This window comes from Oncorhynchus kisutch, linkage group LG10 (genome assembly GCF_002021735.2).
Source record: "Oncorhynchus kisutch isolate 150728-3 linkage group LG10, Okis_V2, whole genome shotgun sequence".
Classification (NCBI taxonomy): domain Eukaryota; kingdom Metazoa; phylum Chordata; class Actinopteri; order Salmoniformes; family Salmonidae; genus Oncorhynchus; species Oncorhynchus kisutch.
The window spans coordinates 10,157,371-10,184,016 of NC_034183.2; the positions used below are offsets into that span (position 1 = coordinate 10,157,371).

The 26,646-nt window shown below is 44.2% G+C and overlaps 8 non-coding genes across 8 annotated transcripts; all 8 read right to left on the reverse strand.

The window, feature by feature from the left end:
* Positions 1 to 396: 396 nt before the first annotated feature.
* Positions 397 to 612, reverse strand: LOC116375962 (small nucleolar RNA U3). The gene has a single exon (XR_004211365.1). It is a non-coding gene; the product is annotated as a small nucleolar RNA U3 (small nucleolar RNA).
* Positions 613 to 1,400: 788 nt separating this feature from the next.
* Positions 1,401 to 1,616, reverse strand: LOC116375963 (small nucleolar RNA U3). Its single transcript, XR_004211366.1, has one exon. It is a non-coding gene; the product is annotated as a small nucleolar RNA U3 (small nucleolar RNA).
* A 788-nt stretch (positions 1,617 to 2,404) lies between these two features.
* Positions 2,405 to 2,620, reverse strand: LOC116375979 (small nucleolar RNA U3). Its single transcript, XR_004211382.1, has one exon. It is a non-coding gene; the product is annotated as a small nucleolar RNA U3 (small nucleolar RNA).
* A 788-nt stretch (positions 2,621 to 3,408) lies between these two features.
* LOC116375964 (small nucleolar RNA U3) lies at positions 3,409 to 3,624 on the reverse strand. Its single transcript, XR_004211367.1, has one exon. It is a non-coding gene; the product is annotated as a small nucleolar RNA U3 (small nucleolar RNA).
* A 788-nt stretch (positions 3,625 to 4,412) lies between these two features.
* Positions 4,413 to 4,628, reverse strand: LOC116375991 (small nucleolar RNA U3). Its single transcript, XR_004211392.1, has one exon. It is a non-coding gene; the product is annotated as a small nucleolar RNA U3 (small nucleolar RNA).
* Positions 4,629 to 12,990: 8,362 nt separating this feature from the next.
* Positions 12,991 to 13,206, reverse strand: LOC116375980 (small nucleolar RNA U3). Its single transcript, XR_004211383.1, has one exon. It is a non-coding gene; the product is annotated as a small nucleolar RNA U3 (small nucleolar RNA).
* A 788-nt stretch (positions 13,207 to 13,994) lies between these two features.
* Positions 13,995 to 14,210, reverse strand: LOC116375996 (small nucleolar RNA U3). Its single transcript, XR_004211398.1, has one exon. It is a non-coding gene; the product is annotated as a small nucleolar RNA U3 (small nucleolar RNA).
* A 788-nt stretch (positions 14,211 to 14,998) lies between these two features.
* Positions 14,999 to 15,214, reverse strand: LOC116375992 (small nucleolar RNA U3). Its single transcript, XR_004211393.1, has one exon. It is a non-coding gene; the product is annotated as a small nucleolar RNA U3 (small nucleolar RNA).
* Between the last annotated feature and the right edge of the window lie 11,432 nt (positions 15,215 to 26,646).

Below are 26,646 nucleotides of genomic sequence, written 5' to 3' on the forward strand. Positions count from 1 at the left end.
CCGAAGGTGCCCAGGCCCGGGTCTTTTTTTTACAAAAACATCTGTAGAGTCAGAATGGTTTGAATTACAAACTACTAAAAGCTATCTATGAAAAGCTGAGACTCTATCGAACATGCACATGTAACATGTTGTGCTCTATGACACTCACAAGCTACAGAAAAGTTGTTAGAAATTACAAGGTTCTTCTACATATAAAGGTCAAAGGTTGTCCTGAAAGGAAAATGTTAAAACACCTCATTTTGAAGCAATTTATCTGGGCTGGACATGGAGATCAACAAAAGCCAGAGAACTGAAAAGATTATTGCTGGGGTCTCAGGACTGATTCAAGAGGTTTTATTTTACTAACGATAAGGATTTGGGAGACATTTCAGTAGTTTTTGTTGTACATGGTTAACATCCACTCAGAACATATTCCCTTCATCCACGTTCATTGAAGAACAAGGAACAGTCATCAAAGGTGGAAGAAAAATGAGCAAAGTCATTTCTAACCACCAGATTCATGCTCTGAATGGGAATATCTTGAATCGTCATCATGGATAGCGAGATCTACCACTTTAGACACACATTTCTCAAGTAACGCACTATAGAAATGATCCCTGAAAGTATAGTCTTGCTGTATAAGTTGTTGTGATCAAGGTAGAGCATCTTGAAAAGAGCATTTGCACCACCGGTTTGTGTTGCGTTTCTCAGCATCAACAGTTGTTGCAATCAAATTATGTTAAATATGGAGAATTGCTATGTTCCTCAAATGAGAAATATGGTCAACGATGCTGGTTGCCAACAGGTCAAATATGACCTAATGTTGGTGGACAGCCATCCATATTTCAAAGGCAGTTATTTTTGTTGAAGTCTACCCCCGTTTAAACATTGTGTGTTTTAGCTATAGACGTATGGGTTGTACCATCAGATTTGTATTGGTCTTCCGCATCCAGTGGTACCAAGAGTTAGTCTGTGTGATTAACGGGGGCTGAGATAGAGCTGTGTTTGTGAGACACAGATGGATTCCGAAGGTGCCCAGGCCCGGGTCTTTTTTTTACAAAAACATCTGTAGAGTCAGAATGGTTTGAATTACAAACTACTAAAAGCTATCTATGAAAAGCTGAGACTCTATCGAACATGCACATGTAACATGTTGTGCTCTATGACACTCACAAGCTACAGAAAAGTTGTTAGAAATTACAAGGTTCTTCTACATATAAAGGTCAAAGGTTGTCCTGAAAGGAAAATGTTAAAACACCTCATTTTGAAGCAATTTATCTGGGCTGGACATGGAGATCAACAAAAGCCAGAGAACTGAAAAGATTATTGCTGGGGTCTCAGGACTGATTCAAGAGGTTTTATTTTACTAACGATAAGGATTTGGGAGACATTTCAGTAGTTTTTGTTGTACATGGTTAACATCCACTCAGAACATATTCCCTTCATCCACGTTCATTGAAGAACAAGGAACAGTCATCAAAGGTGGAAGAAAAATGAGCAAAGTCATTTCTAACCACCAGATTCATGCTCTGAATGGGAATATCTTGAATCGTCATCATGGATAGCGAGATCTACCACTTTAGACACACATTTCTCAAGTAACGCACTATAGAAATGATCCCTGAAAGTATAGTCTTGCTGTATAAGTTGTTGTGATCAAGGTAGAGCATCTTGAAAAGAGCATTTGCACCACCGGTTTGTGTTGCGTTTCTCAGCATCAACAGTTGTTGCAATCAAATTATGTTAAATATGGAGAATTGCTATGTTCCTCAAATGAGAAATATGGTCAACGATGCTGGTTGCCAACAGGTCAAATATGACCTAATGTTGGTGGACAGCCATCCATATTTCAAAGGCAGTTATTTTTGTTGAAGTCTACCCCCGTTTAAACATTGTGTGTTTTAGCTATAGACGTATGGGTTGTACCATCAGATTTGTATTGGTCTTCCGCATCCAGTGGTACCAAGAGTTAGTCTGTGTGATTAACGGGGGCTGAGATAGAGCTGTGTTTGTGAGACACAGATGGATTCCGAAGGTGCCCAGGCCCGGGTCTTTTTTTTACAAAAACATCTGTAGAGTCAGAATGGTTTGAATTACAAACTACTAAAAGCTATCTATGAAAAGCTGAGACTCTATCGAACATGCACATGTAACATGTTGTGCTCTATGACACTCACAAGCTACAGAAAAGTTGTTAGAAATTACAAGGTTCTTCTACATATAAAGGTCAAAGGTTGTCCTGAAAGGAAAATGTTAAAACACCTCATTTTGAAGCAATTTATCTGGGCTGGACATGGAGATCAACAAAAGCCAGAGAACTGAAAAGATTATTGCTGGGGTCTCAGGACTGATTCAAGAGGTTTTATTTTACTAACGATAAGGATTTGGGAGACATTTCAGTAGTTTTTGTTGTACATGGTTAACATCCACTCAGAACATATTCCCTTCATCCACGTTCATTGAAGAACAAGGAACAGTCATCAAAGGTGGAAGAAAAATGAGCAAAGTCAATTCTAACCACCAGATTCATGCTCTGAATGGGAATATCTTGAATCGTCATCATGGATAGCGAGATCTACCACTTTAGACACACATTTCTCAAGTAACGCACTATAGAAATGATCCCTGAAAGTATAGTCTTGCTGTATAAGTTGTTGTGATCAAGGTAGAGCATCTTGAAAAGAGCATTTGCACCACCGGTTTGTGTTGCGTTTCTCAGCATCAACAGTTGTTGCAATCAAATTATGTTAAATATGGAGAATTGCTATGTTCCTCAAATGAGAAATATGGTCAACGATGCTGGTTGCCAACAGGTCAAATATGACCTAATGTTGGTGGACAGCCATCCATATTTCAAAGGCAGTTATTTTTGTTGAAGTCTACCCCCGTTTAAACATTGTGTGTTTTAGCTATAGACGTATGGGTTGTACCATCAGATTTGTATTGGTCTTCCGCATCCAGTGGTACCAAGAGTTAGTCTGTGTGATTAACGGGGGCTGAGATAGAGCTGTGTTTGTGAGACACAGATGGATTCCGAAGGTGCCCAGGCCCGGGTCTTTTTTTTACAAAAACATCTGTAGAGTCAGAATGGTTTGAATTACAAACTACTAAAAGCTATCTATGAAAAGCTGAGACTCTATCGAACATGCACATGTAACATGTTTTGCTCTATGACGCTCACAAGCTACAGAAAAATTGTTAGAAAGTACAAGGTTCTTCTACGTATAAAGGTCAAAGGTTGTCCTGGAAGGAAAATGTTAAAACACCTCATTTTGAAGCAATATACCTGGGCTGGACATGGAGATCAACAAAAGCCAGAGAACTGAAAAGATTATTGCTGGGGTCTCAGGACTGATTCAAGAGGTTTTATTTTACTAACGATAAGGATTTGGGAGACATTTCAGTAGTTTTTATTGTACATGGTTAACATCCACTCAGAACATATTCCCTTCATCCACGTTCATTGAAGAACAAGGAACAGTCATCAAAGGTGGAAGAAAAATGAGCAAAGTCATTTCTAACCACCAGATTCATGCTCTGAATGGGAATATCTTGAATCGTCATCATGGATAGCGAGATCTACCACTTTAGACACACATTTCTCAAGTAACGCACTATAGAAATGATCCCTGAAAGTATAGTCTTGCTGTATAAGTTGTTGTGATCAAGGTAGAGCATCTTGAAAAGAGCATTTGCACCACCGGTTTGTGTTGCGTTTCTCAGCATCAACAGTTGTTGCAATCAAATTATGTTAAATATGGAGAATTGCTATGTTCCTCAAATGAGAAATATGGTCAACGATGCTGGTTGCCAACAGGTCAAATATGACCTAATGTTGGTCGACAGCCATCCATATTTCAAAGGCAGTTATTTTTGTTGAAGTCTACCCCCGTTTAAACATTGTGTGTTTTAGCTATAGACGTATGGGTTGTACCATCAGATTTGTCTTGGTCTTCCGCATCCAGTGGTACCAAGAGTTAGTCTGTGTGATTAACGGGGGCTGAGATAGAGCTGTGTTTGTGAGACACAGATGGATTCCGAAGGTGCCCAGGCCCGGGTCTTTTTTTTACAAAAACATCTGTAGAGTCAGAATGGTTTGAATTACAAACTACTAAAAGCTATCTATGAAAAGCTGAGACTCTATCGAACATGCACATGTAACATGTTTTGCTCTATGACACTCACAAGCTACGGAAAAGTTGTTAGAAAGTACAAGGTTCTTCTACGTATAAAGGTCAAAGGTTGTCCTGGAAGGAAAATGTTAAAACACCTCATTTTGAAGCAATATATCTGGGCTGGACATGGAGATCAACAAAAGCCAGAGAACTGAAAAGATTATTGCTGGGGTCTCAGGACTGATTCAAGAGGTTTTATTTTACTAACGATAAGGATTTGGGAGACATTTCAGTAGTTTTAATTGTACATGGTTAACATCCACTCAGAACAAATTCCCTTCATCCACATTCATTGAAGAACAAGGAACAGTCATCAAAGGTGGAAGAAAAATGAGCAAAGTCATTTCTAACCACCAGATTCATGCTCTGAATGGGAATATCTTCAATCGTCATCATGGATATCGAGATCTACCACTTTAGACACACATTTCTCAAGTAACGCACTATAGAAATTATCCTTGAAAGTATAGTCTTGCTGTATAAGTTGTTGTGATCAAGGTAGAGCATCTTGAAAAGAGCATTTGCACCACCGGTTTGTGTTGCATTCTCAGCATCAACAGTTGTTGCAATCAAATTATGTTAATTATGGAGAATTGCTAGGTTCCTCAAATGAGAAATATGGTCAACGATGCTGGTTGCCAACAGGTCAAATATGACCTAATGTTGGTGGACAGCCATCCATATTTCAAAGGCAGTTATTTTTGTAGAAGTCTACCCCCATTTAAACATTGTGTGTTTTAGCTATAGACGTATGGGTTGTACCATCAGATTTGTCTTGGTCTTCCGCATCCAGTGGTAACAAGAGTTACTCTGTGTGATTGTCAGAAAGGATTTTTGCTGTGGTCTCAAGACAGATAGAGACTGCATCCACTAAACCATTTCAACTTCAACATTTCAACATCATCAACACACCTCTGCTTAGTCTAATACAGCGATCACTAATAGATACCAAAAACAATTTTGTCCGATCAAAATATTATGGATTTGATTTCTGTGTGTGTGTGTGTGTGTGTGTGTGTGTGTGTGTGTGTGTGTGTGTGTGTGTGTGTGTGTGTGTGTGTGTGTGTGTGTGTGTGTGTGTGTGTGTGTGTGTGTGTGTGTTTTCTCCAGTGAGATACGGTTGAAGAAGGATGTTTACATACACCAAATACATTTAAACTCAGTCTTTCACAATTCCTAACGTTTAATTCTAGTAAAAATCCCTGTCAGAAGTTGTCATACACTCAATTAGTATTTGGTAGCATTGACTTGAAATTGTTTAACTTGGGTAAAACGATTCGGGTAGCCTTCCACAATCTTCCCACAATAAGTTGGGTGAATTTTGGCCCATTCCTTCCTGACATAGCTGGTGTAATTGAGTCAGGTATGTAGCCTCCTTGCTCGCACATGCTTTTTTAGTTCTGCCCACTAATGTTCTATAGAATTGAAGTCAGGGTTTTGTGATGGCCACTCCAATACCTTGACTTTGTTGTCCTTAAGCCATTTTGCCACAACTTTGGAAGTATGCTTGGGGTCATTGTCTATTTGGAAGACCCATTTGTGACCAAGCTTTAACTTTCTGACTGATGTCTTGAGATGTTGCTTCAATACATCCACATAATTTATCTTGACGCTGCCACCCCCTTGCTTCACGGTTGGAATGGTGTTCTTCTGCCTCCCCCTTTTTCCTCCAAACATAATGATGGTCATTATGGCCAAAGAGTTCTATTGTTGTTTCATCAGAACAGAAGACATTTCTCCAGGAAGTATGATCTTTGTCCCCATGTGCAGTTGCAAACCGTAGTCTGGCTTTTTTATGGTGGTTTTTGAGCAGTGGCTTGTCACGGTTCATGAATCCACTGCCTCCCTCTCTCTTTCTCTCTCTCTCTCTCTCTCTCTCTCTCCCGTGTTTGTGTGGGCGTGGTTCCCAATCTCAGCCTGATTGTCTGTGCCAGCTGGAATCACTTATCTTCCCTTATATGTTCTGTAACCAGTGTTTCTTGTTGTCAGATCGTTGTTACTTCTCTGAGTTTGTGTCGTGTGTCCGTACTCATCTCTCATCGCCCTTGTGTGGATTATCTGCTGTGCTCCCTCCTACACATCCGGACACACTCCCCTGGATTTCTCAGCACGCTATCATCGGAAGATGCGCCCTAGTCCCTGGGTTGGATTCCGTCTGAGTAGAGTCAGTCTGTCCTGTTGCTGCTGTAAACTGTATTCATTAAACCATCGTTGCTTGCATCTTGCATCCGCCTCTGTATTGTCACAGAACGATCTGACCAGACCATGGATGCAGCGAGTTCAACGAGTCTGACCGAATTCATTTCCCGCAGTATCACGAGAATGGATCAACAAGAGGAGAACATCTCCAGCACAGGTCAGGCAGTACAAGGCCTTGTGACGCAGGTATCCCAGCTGACCCAACAATTACAACATCTGAGGGGTCTCGCTGCGCCACCTACACCGGCAGTTCAACCTGCCCCGCCAGAGCCGGATTCCCAGCTAGAGCCACGGCTACCGACACCAGAGGGTTATTCAGGTGATCCTGACTATTGCAGAGCTTTTCTTACGAGATGTTCCATGCAATTCTCGTTGCAGCCACGGACCTTCAACCGTGAACAGTCTAAGGTAGCATTCGTACTCACACTGCTATCAGGCAAAGCGGCTCTTTGGGGAACGGCGGTGTGGGCGAACCAGGACCCATGCTGCACCTCTTTCCAGACACTCTCCGAGGAGATGAGAAGGGTCTTCGATCGGGCCGTGGCGGGTAGGGAGGCGGCCAGACTACTCGCTGACCTTCGCCAAGGAGACCGTTCAGTATCGGAATACTCCATCCAATTCCGCACTCTGGCCGCAGAGTGTCAGTGGAACGAGGAGGCGCAGTGGGACATGTTCCTGCATGGGCTGGAGGACCGGATCCAGAAGGAGATTTATGTTCTGGACCTTCCCAGGAATTTAAATGGACTAGTGGAACTAGCCTTGAGGGTCGACGCTCGTCTGAGTCGTATTGGCCACCGAGCATGCCCTAACAGACCGTATAACGACACGGAGGGCTGGCATGCCAGCGGCGGGAACACGGCCAGTTCAGCCTCCGCTCACGAACCCATGCAGCTGGGGAGAGCTCGCCTCTCCCGGGAAGAGAGGGAGAGGCGGAGATCCCAAGGACTCTGTCTCTACTGTGGTAGAGCGGGCCACTTTATCCACTCCTGCCCGGTAAAAGATCAGGCCCGGTAGTAAGCTTGAGGCTACTATCGGGTGGTGTCACCACAGAGAAGACCTCATCATCTACTCTCCTCCCGGTAAGACTAAGATGGGCCACCCACACGCACGACACCCAAGCCTTACTGGATTCAGGAGCAGAGGGTAATTTCATGGACTTCAAGCTCGCTCACAAACTCCAGATTCCTATCACCTCACTCTCGCACAAGATATCCGTCAACGCTCTCAATGGTCAAGAACTCCCTAACATTTCTCACACCACTGAACCTATCACACTCATCACTTCTGGCAATCACACTGAGACACTATCATTTCTACTCATGGACTCACCCATTGCACCATTAGTTCTCGGCCACCCTTGGCTCACCCAACACAACCCCAGAGTTGACTGGGGTCATAACTCTATATCCATGTGGAGTAACAAGTGCCTTGAGTCCTGTTTGGTGTCTGCTTGTTCGTCTGTGTCTGATTCTGTGTTTCTAGAGGAGGCAGTGGATTTGTCTAACGTGCCCGTTGAATACCTCGACCTGAAGGAGGTGTTCAGTAAGTCCCGTGCTGCTTCTCTTCCTCCGCATCGTCCCTATGACTGTGCAATAGAATTATTGCCAGGTGAGTCTCCGCCTAAAGGCAAGTTATATTCACTCTCTGTTCCTGAGAGGGAGGCTATGGAGAGATACATCTCTGATTCTCTGGCATCTGGATTCATTCGTCCTTCCTCTTCTCCAGCGGGGGCCGGGTTCTTCTTTGTGGGGAAGAAGGACGGTTCTCTGCGTCCTTGCATTGATTACCGTGGGTTGAATAACATCACAGTGAAGAATACCTATCCCTTACCGTTGATGTCCTCAGCCTTTGAAAGGTTACAGGGAGCATCCGTGTTCACTAAGTTGGATTTACGGAATGCATATAATTTGGTTCGCATAAGGGGGGGGGACGAATGGAAGACCGCGTTTAACACCCCCAGAGGGCACTTCGAATATTTGGTCATGCCTTTTGGGCTATCCAACTCCCCAGCGGTTTTCCAGGCACTCGTCAATGACGTGCTGAGAGATATGATTGATCAGTTCATATATGTTTACCTGGATGACATACTGATTTTTTCTTCTTCTCTCCAGGAACACGTTCAGCACGTCAGACGAGTGCTTCAGAGGTTGTTGGAGAATGGACTTTTTGTCAAGGCGGAGAAATGCATTTTTCATGCACAATCCGTTCCATTCCTAGGTTACATCGTCTCGACTGAAGGTATTCGCATGGATCCTGACAAGGTTAAGGCTGTGGTGGATTGGCCAAGCCCAGATTCCCGTAAGGCCCTACAGAGGTTTCTGGGATTCGCCAATTTCTACCGGCGTTTCGTTCGCAACTTTAGCCAGATAGTCGCTCCTCTTACCGCCTTAACCTCCCCCAGAGTGACGTTCAGGTGGTCCGATACAGCCGAGGCTGCATTCACCAAACTCAAGAGCCGCTTTGTTTCGGCTCCCATCCTCATTGCTCCCGATCCCTCGCGTCAGTTCGTGGTGGAGGTGGACGCTTCAGAGGTGGGGGTAGGTGCGGTACTTTCCCAACGTTCCTCTTCTGACGACAAGATGCACCCTTGCGCGTTCCTTTCCCATCGGTTATCACCTGCGGAACGCAACTACGACATTGGCAACAGAGAGTTGTTGGCAGTGAAGTTAGCACTGGAGGAGTGGCGCCATTGGTTAGAGGGTTCGGGGGTACCTTTTATAGTTTGGACCGATCACAAGAATTTAGAATATATCAGAACCGCCAAGCGACTCAACTCCAGGCAGGCGCGGTGGGCACTCTTTTTCGGACGTTTTGACTTCTCTCCTCTCGTATCCCCGGGTTCCAAGAATGTCAAACCCGATTCCATTTCTCGCATTTTTGACCATTCCGAACGCCCATCCACTCCCGAGTTGCATCCTACCCCGGACCCTAGTGGTCTCCACACTCACATGGGAGGTTGAATCGAGGGTCCAAACGGCCTTAGAAGGGGTAACGCCTCCGCCACGGTTGCCCGCCTAATCGGTTGTTTGTGCCGGAGGGGTGTCGTCCGATGTTATTCGGTGGGGACATTGCTCCAACGTAGCGGGTCATCCAGGAGTCAGCCGCACTAGCTTTTTGGGTTAAGGCAAACGCTTTTGGTGGCCACTGATGGCTCGTGACATCACAGTTTTGTCTTGGCTTGCTCGGTTTGTGCCACTGGGAAGACTTCTAATCGACCCCCAGATGGGTTACTCCAACCGCTGTCGGTCCCTTCGAGAACCCTGGTCCCACATCGCGCTAGATTTTGTTACCGCCCTCCAGCCCTCCCAGGGCAAGACGGTTGTTTTGACCGTGGTGGACCGGTTCTCGAAAGGCGGCTCATTTTATATTCCCTTGCCTAATTACCATTCTGCCAAGGAGACAGCGGTAACTGTAACTGTCGTGGATCACGTCTTTCGCTACATGGGACTGCCGATGGACGTAGTTTTCTGACAGGGGGCCCCAATTTGTGTCCAAGTTTTGGCAAGAGTTTTGTAGGTTACTGGGAGCGAGTGTCAGCCTGTCTTCAGGGTTTCATCCCCAGAGCAACGGTCAAACGGAGAGGGCCAACCAAGATTTGGAGAGAGTGTTGCGATGTTTGTTTCTAAGAATCCCTCTTCCTGGAGTCAACAACTCTCTATGGTTGAGTACGCTCACAATTCGTTGCCAGTGGGCAGCCACGGGTCTCTCTCCGTTTGAGTGTAGTTTAGGTTACCAGCCACCTATCTTTCCCAGTACGGAGTCCGAGGTCACTGTTCCCTCCGCTCACGCTTTCATCCAGAGGTGCCGTCACGCATGGAGCAGAGCCCGTGAGACTCTTCTCCGGGTGGGGGCGCGCACCAAGGCTAAGCCGATCGCCACCGGTCGAAGCCTCCGGTATACGTCGTTGGCCAAAGAGTGTGGCTTTCTACTAAGAACATTCCACTCCGATCCGTTTCGAACAAGCTTGCCCCCCAAATTTATCGGCCCGTTCAAAGTCACCAGGATCATTAGTCCGGTGGCGGGTCCGGCTCAAGCTTCCTCCGGCGTATAGGAGAATTCATCCTACCTTTCATTTGTCTAAAATAAAACCTGTGTTTCAGGCACGCATTAACCGCCTCGGCGTCCCGGTTCCCCCGCGCGCCCACGACTTGTGTGATGGGGAACCCACCTTTTCTGTCAATCGTATTTTGGACTCTAGAAGGAGGGGACGCGGATTCCAGTACCTGGTGGACTGGGAGGGTTACGGCCCGGAGGAGAGAAGTTGGGGTACCTGCTAGGGACATTCTGGATCACTCCCTTATCGATGATTTCAATCGACAGGTAATTCGCCTGGGAACGCCAAGAGGCGTTCCTAGGGGGGGGGTATTGTCACGGTTCATAATCCACTGCCTCCCTCTCTCTTTCTCTCTTCTCTCTCTCCCGTGTTTGTGTGGGCGTGGTTCCCAATCTCAGCCTGATTGTCTGTGCCAGCTGGAATCACTTATCTTCCCTTTATATGTTCTGTAACCAGTGTCTTGTTGTCAGATCGTTGTACTTCTCTGAGTTTGTGTCGTGTTGTCCGTACTCATCTCTCATCGCCCTGTGTGGATTATCTGCTGTGCTCCCTCCTACACATCCGGACACATCCCCTGGATTTCTCAGCACGCTATCATCGGAAGATGCGCCCTAGTCCCTGGGTTGGATTCCGTCTGAGTAGAGTCAGTCTGTCCTGTTGCTGCTGTAAACTGTATTCATTAAACCATCGTTGCTTGCATCTTGCATCCGCCTCTGTATTGTCACATGGCTTCTTCCTTGCTGAGCAGCCTTTCAGGTTCTGTCGATATAAGACTTGTTTTACTGTGGATATAGATACTTTGTATCTGTTCCCTCCAGCATCTTCACAAGGTCCTTTGCTGTTGTTCTAGGATTTATTTACACATCAAAGTACATTTACCTCTATAAGACAGAAAGTGTCTCCTTCCTGAGCAGTATAGTCACATGTTGTTTACACTTGCATTCAATTGTTTGTACAGTATGGATTGTTACCATCAGATTTGGCTTGTCTTTCACATCCAGTGGTACCAAAGAGTATAGACTTTTATCTTTTATTTTTCCTTTATCTAGCTTGGCAAGTCAGTTTAGAACAAATCTTTATTTTCAATGACGGCCTAGGAACAGTGGGTTAACGGCCTGTTCAGAGGGGGAAACACAGATTTGTGCCTTGTCACTTGGGGAGTTGAACTTGCAACCATTTCGGTTACTATTCCAACGCTCTAACCACTTTGCTACCCTGCCACCCACTTGTGGATGTCTACATTCTTTCTGAGTCTTGGCTGATTTCCTTTGATTTTCCCATAACGTCAGTCAAAGAATCAATCACTTGAGTTTGAAGGTAGGCCTTGAAAATACATCCACAGGTACACCTCCTATTGACTCAAATGATGTAAATTAGCCTATCAGAAGTCTTCTAAAGCCATTACATAATTTTTATGGAATTTCCAAGCTGTGTAAAGGCACAGTCAACTTAGTTTATTGTAAACGTCTGACCCACTGACCCACTGGAATTGTGATACAGTGAATTATAGTGTGAAATAACTGTAAAATAATCTGTTGGTAAACAAGTGTTGTAAAAAGGACTTGTGTCATGCACGAAGTACTGTCCCAACTGACTGCTTCATAAAACTAGTTTGTTTGTTAACAAAAATTTGTTGTGGTTGTTGTTGAAATACGAGTTTTAAGGACTACAACCTAAGTGTATGTAAACTTCAGCTTCAACTGTACATTCAAGCTCTTGTGAATTGAAGGAAAATTATGAAAACACAGAGACAAAGACGACAAAAGTTAAATATTTTATGTTAAACCAAAAAAACGATTGGTACACTTTTGGGAAGCCTGTTTCCCTTGGCATCAATAAATACACATCAATGACAGGGGTTGTATTGAAGTCGAAAGGAGTTAGTAACTGTCCATTTGATGTTCCAGTGGTGCTTTGCGGTATGAACTTTTGTCCTGCTTTAATATAAATGCATCTTCTGAAGGCTTCAATTAACAAATAATCTATNGTTGTGGACAGCCATCCATATTTCAAAGGCAGTTATTTTGTTACTTCTAACCTACCCCCTTAACATTGTGTGTTTTAGCTATAGAGTATGGGTTGTACCATCAGATTTGTATTGGTCTTCCGCATCCAGTGGTACCAAGTTTAGTCTGTGTGATTAACGGGGGCTGAGATAGAGCTGTGTTTGTGAGACACAGATGGATTCCGAAGGTGCCCAGGCCCGGTCTTTTTTTTACAAAAACATCTGTAGAGTCAGAATGGTTTGAATTACAAACTACTAAAAGCTATCTATGAAAAGCTGAGACTCTATCGAACATGCACATGTAACATGTTGTGCTCTATGACACTCACAAGCTACAGAAAAGTTGTTAGAAATTACAAGGTTCTTCTACATAATAAGGTCAAAGGTTGTCCTGAAAGGAAATGTTAAAACACCTCATTTTGAAGCAATTTTCTCTGGGCTGGACATGGAGATCAAACAAAAGCCAGAGAACTGAAAAGATTATTGCTGGGGTCTCAGGACTGATTCAAGAGGTTTTATTTTACTAACGATAAGGATTTGGGAGACATTTCAGTAGTTTTTGTTGTACATGGTTAACATCCACTCAGAACATATTCCCTTCATCCACGTTCATTGAAGAACAAGGAACAGTCATCAAAGGTGGAAGAAAAATGAGCAAAGTCAATTCTAACCACCAGATTCATGCTCTGAATGGGAATATCTTGAATCGTCATCATGGATAGCGAGATCTACCACTTTAGACACACATTTCTCAAGTAACGCACTATAGAAATGATCCCTGAAAGTATAGTCTTGCTGTATAAGTTGTTGTGATCAAGGTAGAGCATCTTGAAAAGAGCATTTGCACCACCGTTGTTTTGCGTTTCTCAGCATCAACGTTGTTGCAATCAAATTATGTTAAATATGGAGAATTGCTATGTTCCTCAAATGAGAAATATGGTCAACGATGCTGGTTGCCAACAGGTCAAATATGACCTAATGTTGGTGGACAGCCATCCATATTTCAAAAGGCAGTTATTTTTGTTGAAGTCTACCCCCGTTTAAACATTGTGTGTTTTAGCTATAGACGTATGGGTTGTAACCATCAGATTTGTATTGGTCTTCCGCATCCAGTGGTACCAAGAGTTAGTCTGTGTGATTAGCGGGGGCTGAGATAGAGCTGTGTTTGTGAGACACAGATGGATTCCGAGGTGCCCAGGCCCCGGGTCTTTTTTTTACAAAAACATCTGTAGAGTCAGAATGGTTTGAATTACAAACTACTAAAAGCTATCTATGAAAAGCTGAGACTCTATCGAACATGCACATGTAACATGTTTTGCTCTATGAGACGCTCACAAGCTACAGAAAATTGTTAGAAAGTACAAGGTTCTTCTACGTAAAGGGTCAAAGGTTGTCCTGGAAGGAAAAATGTTAAAAACACCTCATTTTGAAGCAATATACCTGGGCTGGACAGGAGATCAACAAAAGCCAGAGAACTGAAAAGATTTATTGCTGGGGGTCTCAGACTGATTCAAGAGGTTTTATTTTACTAACGATAAGGATTTGGGAGACATTTCATAGTTTTATTGTACATGGTGTAACATCCACCAGAACAGATTCCTTCATCCACGTTCATTGAAGAACAAGGAACAGTCATCAAGGTGGAAGAAAAATGAGCAAGTCATTTCTAACCACCAGATTCATGCTCTGAATGGGAATATCTTGAATCGTCATCATGGATAGCGAGATCTACCACCACTTTAGAACACACATTTCTCAAGTAACGCACTATAGAAATGATCCCTGAAAGTATAGTCTTGCTGTATAAGTTGTTGTGATCAAGGTAGAGCATCTTGAAAAGAGCATTTGCACCACCGGTTTGTGTTGCGTTTCTCAGCATCAACAGTTGTTGCAATCAAATTATGTTAAATATGGAGAATTGCTATGTTCCTCAAATGAGAAATATGGTCAACGATGCTGGTTGCCAACAGGTCAAATATGACCTAATGTTGGTCGACAGCCATCCATATTTCAAAGGCAGTTATTTTTGTTGAAGTCTACCCCCGTTTAAACATTGTGTGTTTTAGCTATAGACGTATGGGTTGTACCATCAGATTTGTCTTGGTCTTCCGCATCCAGTGGTACCAAGAGTTAGTCTGTGTGATTAACGGGGGCTGAGATAGAGCTGTGTTTGTGAGACACAGATGGATTCCGAAGGTGCCCAGGCCCGGGTCTTTTTTTTACAAAAACATCTGTAGAGTCAGAATGGTTTGAATTACAAACTACTAAAAGCTATCTATGAAAAGCTGAGACTCTATCGAACATGCACATGTAACATGTTTTGCTCTATGACACTCACAAGCTACGGAAAAGTTGTTAGAAAGTACAAGGTTCTTCTACGTATAAAGGTCAAAGGTTGTCCTGGAAGGAAAATGTTAAAACACCTCATTTTGAAGCAATATATCTGGGCTGGACATGGAGATCAACAAAAGCCAGAGAACTGAAAAGATTATTGCTGGGGTCTCAGGACTGATTCAAGAGGTTTTATTTTACTAACGATAAGGATTTGGGAGACATTTCAGTAGTTTTAATTGTACATGGTTAACATCCACTCAGAACAAATTCCCTTCATCCACATTCATTGAAGAACAAGGAACAGTCATCAAAGGTGGAAGAAAAATGAGCAAAGTCATTTCTAACCACCAGATTCATGCTCTGAATGGGAATATCTTCAATCGTCATCATGGATATCGAGATCTACCACTTTAGACACACATTTCTCAAGTAACGCACTATAGAAATTATCCTTGAAAGTATAGTCTTGCTGTATAAGTTGTTGTGATCAAGGTAGAGCATCTTGAAAAGAGCATTTGCACCACCGGTTTGTGTTGCATTCTCAGCATCAACAGTTGTTGCAATCAAATTATGTTAATTATGGAGAATTGCTAGGTTCCTCAAATGAGAAATATGGTCAACGATGCTGGTTGCCAACAGGTCAAATATGACCTAATGTTGGTGGACAGCCATCCATATTTCAAAGGCAGTTATTTTGTAGAAGTCTACCCCCATTTAAACATTGTGTGTTTTAGCTATAGACGTATGGGTTGTACCATCAGATTTGTCTTGGTCTTCCGCATCCAGTGGTAACAAGAGTTACTCTGTGTGATTGTCAGAAAGGATTTTTGCTGTGGTCTCAAGACAGATAGAGACTGCATCCACTAAACCATTTCAACTTCAACATTTCAACATCATCAACACACCTCTGCTTAGTCTAATACAGCGATCACTAATAGATACCAAAAACAATTTTGTCCGATCAAAATATTATGGATTTGATTTCTGTGTGTGTGTGTGTGTGTGTGTGTGTGTGTGTGTGTGTGTGTGTGTGTGTGTGTGTGTGTGTGTGTGTGTGTGTGTGTGTGTGTGTGTGTGTGTGTGTGTGTGTGTGTGTTTTCTCCAGTGAGATACGGTTGAAGAAGGATGTTTACATACACCAAATACATTTAAACTCAGTCTTTCACAATTCCTAACGTTTAATTCTAGTAAAAATCCCTGTCAGAAGTTGTCATACACTCAATTAGTATTTGGTAGCATTGACTTGAAATTGTTTAACTTGGGTAAAACGATTCGGGTAGCCTTCCACAATCTTCCCACAATAAGTTGGGTGAATTTTGGCCCATTCCTTCCTGACATAGCTGGTGTAATTGAGTCAGGTATGTAGCCTCCTTGCTCGCACATGCTTTTTTAGTTCTGCCCACTAATGTTCTATAGAATTGAAGTCAGGGTTTTGTGATGGCCACTCCAATACCTTGACTTTGTTGTCCTTAAGCCATTTTGCCACAACTTTGGAAGTATGCTTGGGGTCATTGTCTATTTGGAAGACCCATTTGTGACCAAGCTTTAACTTTCTGACTGATGTCTTGAGATGTTGCTTCAATACATCCACATAATTTATCTTGACGCTGCCACCCCCTTGCTTCACGGTTGGAATGGTGTTCTTCTGCCTCCCCCTTTTTCCTCCAAACATAATGATGGTCATTATGGCCAAAGAGTTCTATTGTTGTTTCATCAGAACAGAAGACATTTCTCCAGGAAGTATGATCTTTGTCCCCATGTGCAGTTGCAAACCGTAGTCTGGCTTTTTTATGGTGGTTTTTGAGCAGTGGCTTGTCACGGTTCATGAATCCACTGCCTCCCTCTCTCTTTCTCTCTCTCTCTCTCTCTCTCTCTCTCCCGTGTTTGTGTGGGCGTGGTTCCCAATCTCAGCCTGATTGTCTGTGCCAGCTGGAATCACTTATCTTCCCTTTATATGTTCTGTAACCAGTGTTTCTTGTTGTCAGATCGTTGTTACTTCTCTGAGTTTGTGTCGTGTGTCCGTACTCATCTCTCATCGCCCTTGTGTGGATTATCTGCTGTGCTCCCTCCTACACATCCGGACACACTCCCCTGGATTTCTCAGCACGCTATCATCGGAAGATGCGCCCTAGTCCCTGGGTTGGATTCCGTCTGAGTAGAGTCAGTCTGTCCTGTTGCTGCTGTAAACTGTATTCATTAAACCATCGTTGCTTGCATCTTGCATCCGCCTCTGTATTGTCACAGAACGATCTGACCAGACCATGGATGCAGCGAGTTCAACGAGTCTGACCGAATTCATTTCCCGCAGTATCACGAGAATGGATCAACAAGAGGAGAACATCTCCAGCACAGGTCAGGCAGTACAAGGCCTTGTGACGCAGGTATCCCAGCTGACCCAACAATTACAACATCTGAGGGGTCTCGCTGCGCCACCTACACCGGCAGTTCAACCTGCCCCGCCAGAGCCGGATTCCCAGCTAGAGCCACGGCTACCGACACCAGAGGGTTATTCAGGTGATCCTGACTATTGCAGAGCTTTTCTTACGAGATGTTCCATGCAATTCTCGTTGCAGCCACGGACCTTCAACCGTGAACAGTCTAAGGTAGCATTCGTACTCACACTGCTATCAGGCAAAGCGGCTCTTTGGGGAACGGCGGTGTGGGCGAACCAGGACCCATGCTGCACCTCTTTCCAGACACTCTCCGAGGAGATGAGAAGGGTCTTCGATCGGGCCGTGGCGGGTAGGGAGGCGGCCAGACTACTCGCTGACCTTCGCCAAGGAGACCGTTCAGTATCGGAATACTCCATCCAATTCCGCACTCTGGCCGCAGAGTGTCAGTGGAACGAGGAGGCGCAGTGGGACATGTTCCTGCATGGGCTGGAGGACCGGATCCAGAAGGAGATTTATGTTCTGGACCTTCCCAGGAATTTAAATGGACTAGTGGAACTAGCCTTGAGGGTCGACGCTCGTCTGAGTCGTATTGGCCACCGAGCATGCCCTAACAGACCGTATAACGACACGGAGGGCTGGCATGCCAGCGGCGGGAACACGGCCAGTTCAGCCTCCGCTCACGAACCCATGCAGCTGGGGAGAGCTCGCCTCTCCCGGGAAGAGAGGGAGAGGCGGAGATCCCAAGGACTCTGTCTCTACTGTGGTAGAGCGGGCCACTTTATCCACTCCTGCCCGGTAAAAGATCAGGCCCGGTAGTAAGCTTGAGGCTACTATCGGGTGGTGTCACCACAGAGAAGACCTCATCATCTACTCTCCTCCCGGTAAGACTAAGATGGGCCACCCACACGCACGACACCCAAGCCTTACTGGATTCAGGAGCAGAGGGTAATTTCATGGACTTCAAGCTCGCTCACAAACTCCAGATTCCTATCACCTCACTCTCGCACAAGATATCCGTCAACGCTCTCAATGGTCAAGAACTCCCTAACATTTCTCACACCACTGAACCTATCACACTCATCACTTCTGGCAATCACACTGAGACACTATCATTTCTACTCATGGACTCACCCATTGCACCATTAGTTCTCGGCCACCCTTGGCTCACCCAACACAACCCCAGAGTTGACTGGGGTCATAACTCTATATCCATGTGGAGTAACAAGTGCCTTGAGTCCTGTTTGGTGTCTGCTTGTTCGTCTGTGTCTGATTCTGTGTTTCTAGAGGAGGCAGTGGATTTGTCTAACGTGCCCGTTGAATACCTCGACCTGAAGGAGGTGTTCAGTAAGTCCCGTGCTGCTTCTCTTCCTCCGCATCGTCCCTATGACTGTGCAATAGAATTATTGCCAGGTGAGTCTCCGCCTAAAGGCAAGTTATATTCACTCTCTGTTCCTGAGAGGGAGGCTATGGAGAGATACATCTCTGATTCTCTGGCATCTGGATTCATTCGTCCTTCCTCTTCTCCAGCGGGGGCCGGGTTCTTCTTTGTGGGGAAGAAGGACGGTTCTCTGCGTCCTTGCATTGATTACCGTGGGTTGAATAACATCACAGTGAAGAATACCTATCCCTTACCGTTGATGTCCTCAGCCTTTGAAAGGTTACAGGGAGCATCCGTGTTCACTAAGTTGGATTTACGGAATGCATATAATTTGGTTCGCATAAGGGGGGGGGACGAATGGAAGACCGCGTTTAACACCCCCAGAGGGCACTTCGAATATTTGGTCATGCCTTTTGGGCTATCCAACTCCCCAGCGGTTTTCCAGGCACTCGTCAATGACGTGCTGAGAGATATGATTGATCAGTTCATATATGTTTACCTGGATGACATACTGATTTTTTCTTCTTCTCTCCAGGAACACGTTCAGCACGTCAGACGAGTGCTTCAGAGGTTGTTGGAGAATGGACTTTTTGTCAAGGCGGAGAAATGCATTTTTCATGCACAATCCGTTCCATTCCTAGGTTACATCGTCTCGACTGAAGGTATTCGCATGGATCCTGACAAGGTTAAGGCTGTGGTGGATTGGCCAAGCCCAGATTCCCGTAAGGCCCTACAGAGGTTTCTGGGATTCGCCAATTTCTACCGGCGTTTCGTTCGCAACTTTAGCCAGATAGTCGCTCCTCTTACCGCCTTAACCTCCCCCAGAGTGACGTTCAGGTGGTCCGATACAGCCGAGGCTGCATTCACCAAACTCAAGAGCCGCTTTGTTTCGGCTCCCATCCTCATTGCTCCCGATCCCTCGCGTCAGTTCGTGGTGGAGGTGGACGCTTCAGAGGTGGGGGTAGGTGCGGTACTTTCCCAACGTTCCTCTTCTGACGACAAGATGCACCCTTGCGCGTTCCTTTCCCATCGGTTATCACCTGCGGAACGCAACTACGACATTGGCAACAGAGAGTTGTTGGCAGTGAAGTTAGCACTGGAGGAGTGGCGCCATTGGTTAGAGGGTTCGGGGGTACCTTTTATAGTTTGGACCGATCACAAGAATTTAGAATATATCAGAACCGCCAAGCGACTCAACTCCAGGCAGGCGCGGTGGGCACTCTTTTTCGGACGTTTTGACTTCTCTCTCTCGTATCGCCCGGGTTCCAAGAATGTCAAACCCGATTCCCTTTCTCGCATTTTTGACCATTCCGAACGCCCATCCACTCCCGAGTGCATCCTACCCGGGACCCTAGTGGTCTCCACACTCACATGGGAGGTTGAATCGAGGGTCAAAACGGCCTTAGAAGGGGTAACGCCTCCGCCCGGTTGCCCGCCTAATCGGTTGTTTGTGCCGGAGGGGTGTCGGTCCGATGTTATTCGGTGGGGACATTGCTCCAACGTAGCGTGTCATCCAGGAGTCAGCCGCACTAGCTTTTTGGTTAAGCAACGCTTTTGGTGGCCACTGATGGCTCGTGACATTCACAGTTTTGTCTTGGCTTGCTCGGTTTGTGCCACTGGGAAGACTTCTAATCGACCCCCAGATGGGTTACTCCAACCGCTGTCGGTCCCTTCGAGACCCTGGTCCCACATCGCGCTAGATTTTGTTACCGCCCTCCCGCCCTCCCAGGGCAAGACGGTTGTTTTGACCGTGGTGGACCGGTTCTCGAAGGCGGCTCATTTTATTCCCTTGCCTAAATTACCATCTGCCAAGGAGACAGCGGTAACTGTCGTGGATCACGTCTTTCGCTTACATGGCCTGCCGATGGACGTAGTTTCTGACAGGGGGCCCCAATTTGTGTCCAAGTTTTGGCAAGAGTTTTGTAGGTTACTGGGAGCGAGTGTCAGCCTGTCTTCAGGGTTTCATCCCCAGAGCAACGGTCAAACGGAGAGGGCCAACCAAGATTTGGAGAGAGTGTTGCGATGTTTGGTTTCTAAGAATCCCTCTTCCTGGAGTCAACAACTCTCTATGGTTGAGTACGCTCACAATTCGTTGCCAGTGGCAGCCACGGGTCTCTCTCCGTTTGAGTGTAGTTTAGGTTACCAGCCACCTATCTTTCCCAGTACGGAGTCCGAGGTCACTGTTCCCTCCGCTCACGCTTTCATCCAGAGGTGCCGTCACGCATGGAGCAGAGCCCGTGAGACTCTTCTCCGGGTGGGGGCGCGCACCAAGGCTAAGGCCGATCGCCACCGGTCGAAGCCTCCGGTATACGTCGTTGGCCAAAGAGTGTGGCTTTCTACTAAGAACATTCCACTCCGATCCGTTTCGAACAAGCTTGCCCCCAAATTTATCGGCCCGTTCAAAGTCACCAGGATCATTAGTCCGGTGGCGGTCCGGCTCAAGCTTCCTCCGGCGTATAGGAGAATTCATCCTACCTTTCATGTGTCTAAAATAAAACCTGTGTTTCAGGCACGCATTAACCCGCCGGTCCCGGTTCCCCCGCCGCCACGACTTGTTGATGGGGAACCCACCTTTTCTGTCAATCGTATTTTGGACTCTAGAAGGAGGGGACGCGGATTCCAGTACCTGGTGGACTGGGAGGGTTACGGCCCGGAGGAGAGAAGTTGGGTACCTGCTAGGGACATTCTGGATCACTCCCTTATCGATGATTTCAATCGACAGGTAAATTCGCCTGGGAACGCCAAGAGGCGTTCCTAGGGGGGGGGGTATTGTCACGGTTCATGAATCCACTGCCTCCCTCTCTCTTTCTCTCTCTCTCTCTCTCCCGTGTTTGTGTGGGCGTGGTTCCCAATCTCAGCCTGATTGTCTGTGCCAGCTGGAATCACTTATCTTCCCTTTATATGTTCTGTAACCAGTGTTTCTTGTTGTCAGATCGTTGTTACTTCTCTGAGTTTGTGTCGTGTGTCCGTACTCATCTCTCATCGCCCTTGTGTGGATTATCTGCTGTGCTCCCTCCTACACATCCGGACACACTCCCCTGGATTTCTCAGCACGCTATCATCGGAAGATGCGCCCTAGTCCCTGGGTTGGATTCCGTCTGAGTAGAGTCAGTCTGTCCTGTTGCTGCTGTAAACTGTATTCATTAAACCATCGTTGCTTGCATCTTGCATCCGCCTCTGTATTGTCACATGGCTTCTTCCTTGCTGAGCAGCCTTTCAGGTTCTGTCGATATAAGACTTGTTTTACTGTGGATATAGATACTTTTGTATCTGTTCCCTCCAGCATCTTCACAAGGTCCTTTGCTGTTGTTCTAGGATTTATTTACACATCAAAGTACATTTACCTCTATAAGACAGAAAGTGTCTCCTTCCTGAGCAGTATAGTCACATGTTGTTTACACTTGCATTCAATTGTTTGTACAGTATGGATTGTACCATCAGATTTGGCTTTGTCTTTCACATCCAGTGGTACCAAGAGTTAGACTTTTATTTTTCCTTTATCTAGCTTGGCAAGTCAGTTTAGAACAAATTCTTATTTTCAATGACGGCCTAGGAACAGTGGGTTAACGGCCTGTTCAGAGGGGGAACAACAGATTTGTGCCTTGTCAGCTTGGGGAGTTGAACTTGCAACCATTTCGGTTACTATTCCAACGCTCTAACCACTTTGCTACCCTGCCACCCCACTTGTGGATGTCTACAATTTCTTTCTGAGGTCTTGGCTGATTTCCTTTGATTTTCCCATAACGTCAGTCAAAGAATCACTGAGTTTGAAGGTAGGCCTTGAAATACATCCACAGGTACACCTCCTATTGACTCAAATGATGTAAATTAGCCTATCAGAAGCTTCTAAAGCCATTACATAATTTTATGGAATTTCCAAGCTGTGTAAAGGCACAGTCAACTTAGTTTATGTAAACGTCTGACCCACTGGAATTGTGATACAGTGAATTATAAGTGAAATAATCTGTCTGTAAACAATTGTTGTAAAAATGACTTGTGTCATGCACGAAGTAATGTCCCAACTGACTTGCTAAAACTATAGTTTGTTAACAAGAAATTTGTGGAGTTGTTGAAATACGAGTTTTAAGGACTCCAACCTAAGTGTATGTAAACTTCAGACTTCAACTGTACATTCAGCCTCTTGTGAATTGAAGGAAAATTATGAAACACAGAGACAAAAGTTAAATTATTTTATGTTAAACCAAAAAAACGATTGGTACACTTTTGGGGGAAGCCTGGTTTCCCTTGGCATCCATAAATACACATCACTGACAGGGGTTGTATTGAAGTCGAAATGGAGGTTAGTAACTGTCCATTTGATGTCCAGTGGTGCTTTGCGGTATGAACTTTCTGTCCTGCTTTAATATAAATGCATCTTCTGAAGGCTTCAATTCACAAATAATCTATAACCGTATATCATGCTTTATACAGATTCATGTGTATGACATAACCATCAATAAAAAAAAATCACATCTATTCATTTTTTATAGTGCATGAAATACAGTTATAGATGATTTGTGATCCATTTATGCAGTGCTTTTGAAGCTTTATAAAGCTTTGATAAGATGCACTTCAAATAAAGCGGGACCAAACGTTCTGTACGAAAAAAAAACTACTCCGTCGGCACCATCTTATCAAAGGAGATGATGGCATCTGCACAAGGATAATGCAGGATAATTACAAATGTGTTATTTTGTTACGTGTGTGCTTAAATTGGGCCCATTTTTTTCATGGGGATGTTGACTTGGAAGTTGTGTCTGTACGTGACAAACTGAAGAACTTTCCACCTGAACGTAGTTCATGCTTTGCTCTCACTATCTAACTGGTTGTCCGTGATGCCCCAGAGCAGGCTGGCTCATTTAGACAAGTGCTAGGCAAGGTGTCTAGAATATTGTCCCAAACCATACAGAGCTACTGGAGGCCCACAACAAACTAAATATTTCAAATGTGACAAGATGGAATAGCTAGCTGAATATGCTCAGGTCAATTCTGAGAGTTACACCAGAAGTCCTCAGTCGGCTCCATGACTCATGCAGGCTCACAGCCACGGACATGGAGAAACATCTGAAAGCTTTGTGAAACTCTGGAGACATTTTACGGATTCCACTGAAATGGTCCAGGTGGACCAGGTTGTAACCAGCAGCTAATTCCATAACATGTGCCAAAGGTCTTTGCCTCACAAATGACATATCAAAATGCTTAAAGAGAAGAGAAGAACGGCTGTCGAAGAGATGGAGTGTTTCAGTTGGCAACATGCCTGGATCCACGCTTGAAAGTGGATTGGTGTTCTGGGGATGAGGCAAACAGTATGAAGGATCTTCTCCTTTCAAAGGTCACCCCTCTTCTGGATATGCAGAGGTACCGTACCTGCAACCCCTCCAACACAGTCACGCTCTAAACTCTTGAGTACATGACTGACCGTTCCAGTAGGAAATCCATGTTCATGGCCGCCAACAACGCTGCTGTTGAAATCGCAACATACTTGAGTAAACCATGTGCCCCAGAGCATTCTGCTTGTTGTTGTGTTTAACACAAACTCCGGGGAGACTGTATCATCTGCATATAAATGTGTGAGAGAGCTTCCTACTGCCTGAGCTATGTTGTTAATGTAAATTGAGAAGAGTGTGAAAGTATGGATCTTAGACATTTTCCACATAAATATGTTATATATGTTCAAACTCAGAATCGAATGATTCCCCAAAATAATAAAGTTGCTGTGATAGTACGTTTTGATTGATTGCTGATTTTCTGCATTTTCAAAGTCCCGTCAAGAAGCCTGATTTCAGATGTGTCTCTGTAAACAGGATTATTAGGAACATTGTTCTTCTTGCAAAGTATGTACATGTTTTAATCAAACTATTATACAAATCTTCCTATTATTGTGTTCATGTAAATGTAGCCACTGTCATTTTGTAATTTTTGGGTGAACTATCTTATTAATATGTCTTTTTCATATATTATATGGACTTTTAGCATACTACATTTATTTGTTCTCAATTACACAAGACAATGTCACAGGTGCAACAGGAATGTTGATTTAGCTTTTTATCTAAATGTTTATTGCTATCAAGTGGTGAGGCACGCATGTTTTAAATTTCATGTTTGTGCACTATGGTGGTGTTTATATATATTTTTTTTTACAAAAGCATAAACACCAAATTGAGAGAATTCTGGTGGGACATTTAAAAATGATGAACCTGGCAGAACATAATAGCGAACTGAGCAACATTAGTAATTGAATGACCCATTATTGTAAACAACCTCTTTAAGCTCTTTCTCTTATAAATGGTGCTCACTGTGAGGCTGTCAACCCTCTGAACTGCAGCATGGTATTCAACATGCCACATGCCTTTTGCTATTTATCACTTCTACCCCCCCACAAACCCTATCTAATTCAGACACCACCCCTCAACCCGGCCGTGCCTAAAATGTGTTCTTAAAGTAAAGCATATGTGCAAAGTTGCATAAGAGTACAAACACTGTAATTGAAAACTTTTGATGCAAGCCTGAGTCAAAACAGAACCTCTAAACCTTTAGTTTAGTTAATAATCATTTATTTTTTACATATTAACCTTGTACATCTCTGTATATCTGTCCCCCTGCACGCAAATTACATTGTGTGAACACCCAAACCTATGAAAAGTGGTACGACACTGGCCCATAACTTCAGATTACATAACTACACAGAAAATTGGCCAGTGTTACCTAGTGTTGATTGACGCACATAATTTAAAAAATCCCCATCAAAATCCATCAGTTTAAACTAGAGATATCCGTTTTTTTTGCATGGGCTGCATCTCAATCGACCACATCCGTCTATGTGAGCCTTCCGCATGTATGGTGGAAAGTAGTTGATTTACAGTGTATTTGTCAGACCATGAGACATCCCGAAAATCCGTCTTCTCACAAAAACATCTGTAGCGTCCGAACGGTTTACGTTTTGCACAAGTGTTACGGGACTCGTCTAAAGTCAGTAACGCTGATGTGCCAACTTCTGTCTGTAGAGTCCGGACCATTTGAGCTACAAACTATTATGACTCTCGTGAAAACAACGGTGTTCTCCATTTTGCTTTACGACCCCCACAAGTGTCACAAGACTCATTTGAAGGTAACCAATACAAGCAAATGGAAGTATGGAGGTAGTTTTGTGCAAACAAAAATAAGAGGTTAATAAATATGTGTCCAAAAAAATATATATATATTAGCTGAGCCTTCTTTTGTCTCCTAAACATAGGACAGGCACTTCAAAACCTTATTTCTTAAGAGATATTTTTTTACAGTTTTTTTGCTTTTTATTAATGTGTTATACAATGCGTTTCTATGGGCTATAGTAATACAGACCAAATTCTATATTTTATCAAATAACTTTGTAAAAAAAATTGTGTGTGTGTGTGTGTGTGTGTGGAGGGGGGGGGGGGGTTATCTAAAGGGGTCCTAAAATTCAAAATCAAATATCTAAATGATCCATGGTACGACCATCTTAACACAATTCCATAAACTTTTAGAGTAACAATAATTTGTTTAAATGCAATAGAGCAGGTATTCCCAAACTTGGGTACGGATACACTCAATGTCGTCAGGGGTACGCCAAATAAAAATGTGATTCACATTTTTTAAATATATATATATATAAATCTTCACATCGGGGCTATACATTTGGGTGAGGTTTTTATCTTTACTGAGTAGCCTTGTTTCAGTGCCAAAAATAAGATTAAAGCATCTAGTGTTCAGTGAAGTAACAACACAAGGTCAAATACAGGAAGCCTAGTCAAATAAGTAACATCCAATCACATTAACGTTATTCTCTCGTGGGAACCCCACTAACGGTATGTAGCTAAACGTAGCTGCTGTTCATGTTGGTATCAGTACTGATGGTGCAAAAGCCATAACAGGGAGACATAGTGGAGTGCAAGCAGTTTCTTCCGACACCACTTGGGTGCACTGCAGCATCCACTGAGAGGCTCTTGCTGCCAAGGGAATGCATGACAGCTTGAAAGTTGTTTTGTACACTATAGTGAAAATGGTTCACTTTGTTTAAGCAAGGCCCCTGAACTCTTGTGTATATTCTACACTGTGCAATGATATGGGCAGAGACTATGTAGTGCTTTTACAAAATACGGAAGTGCGCT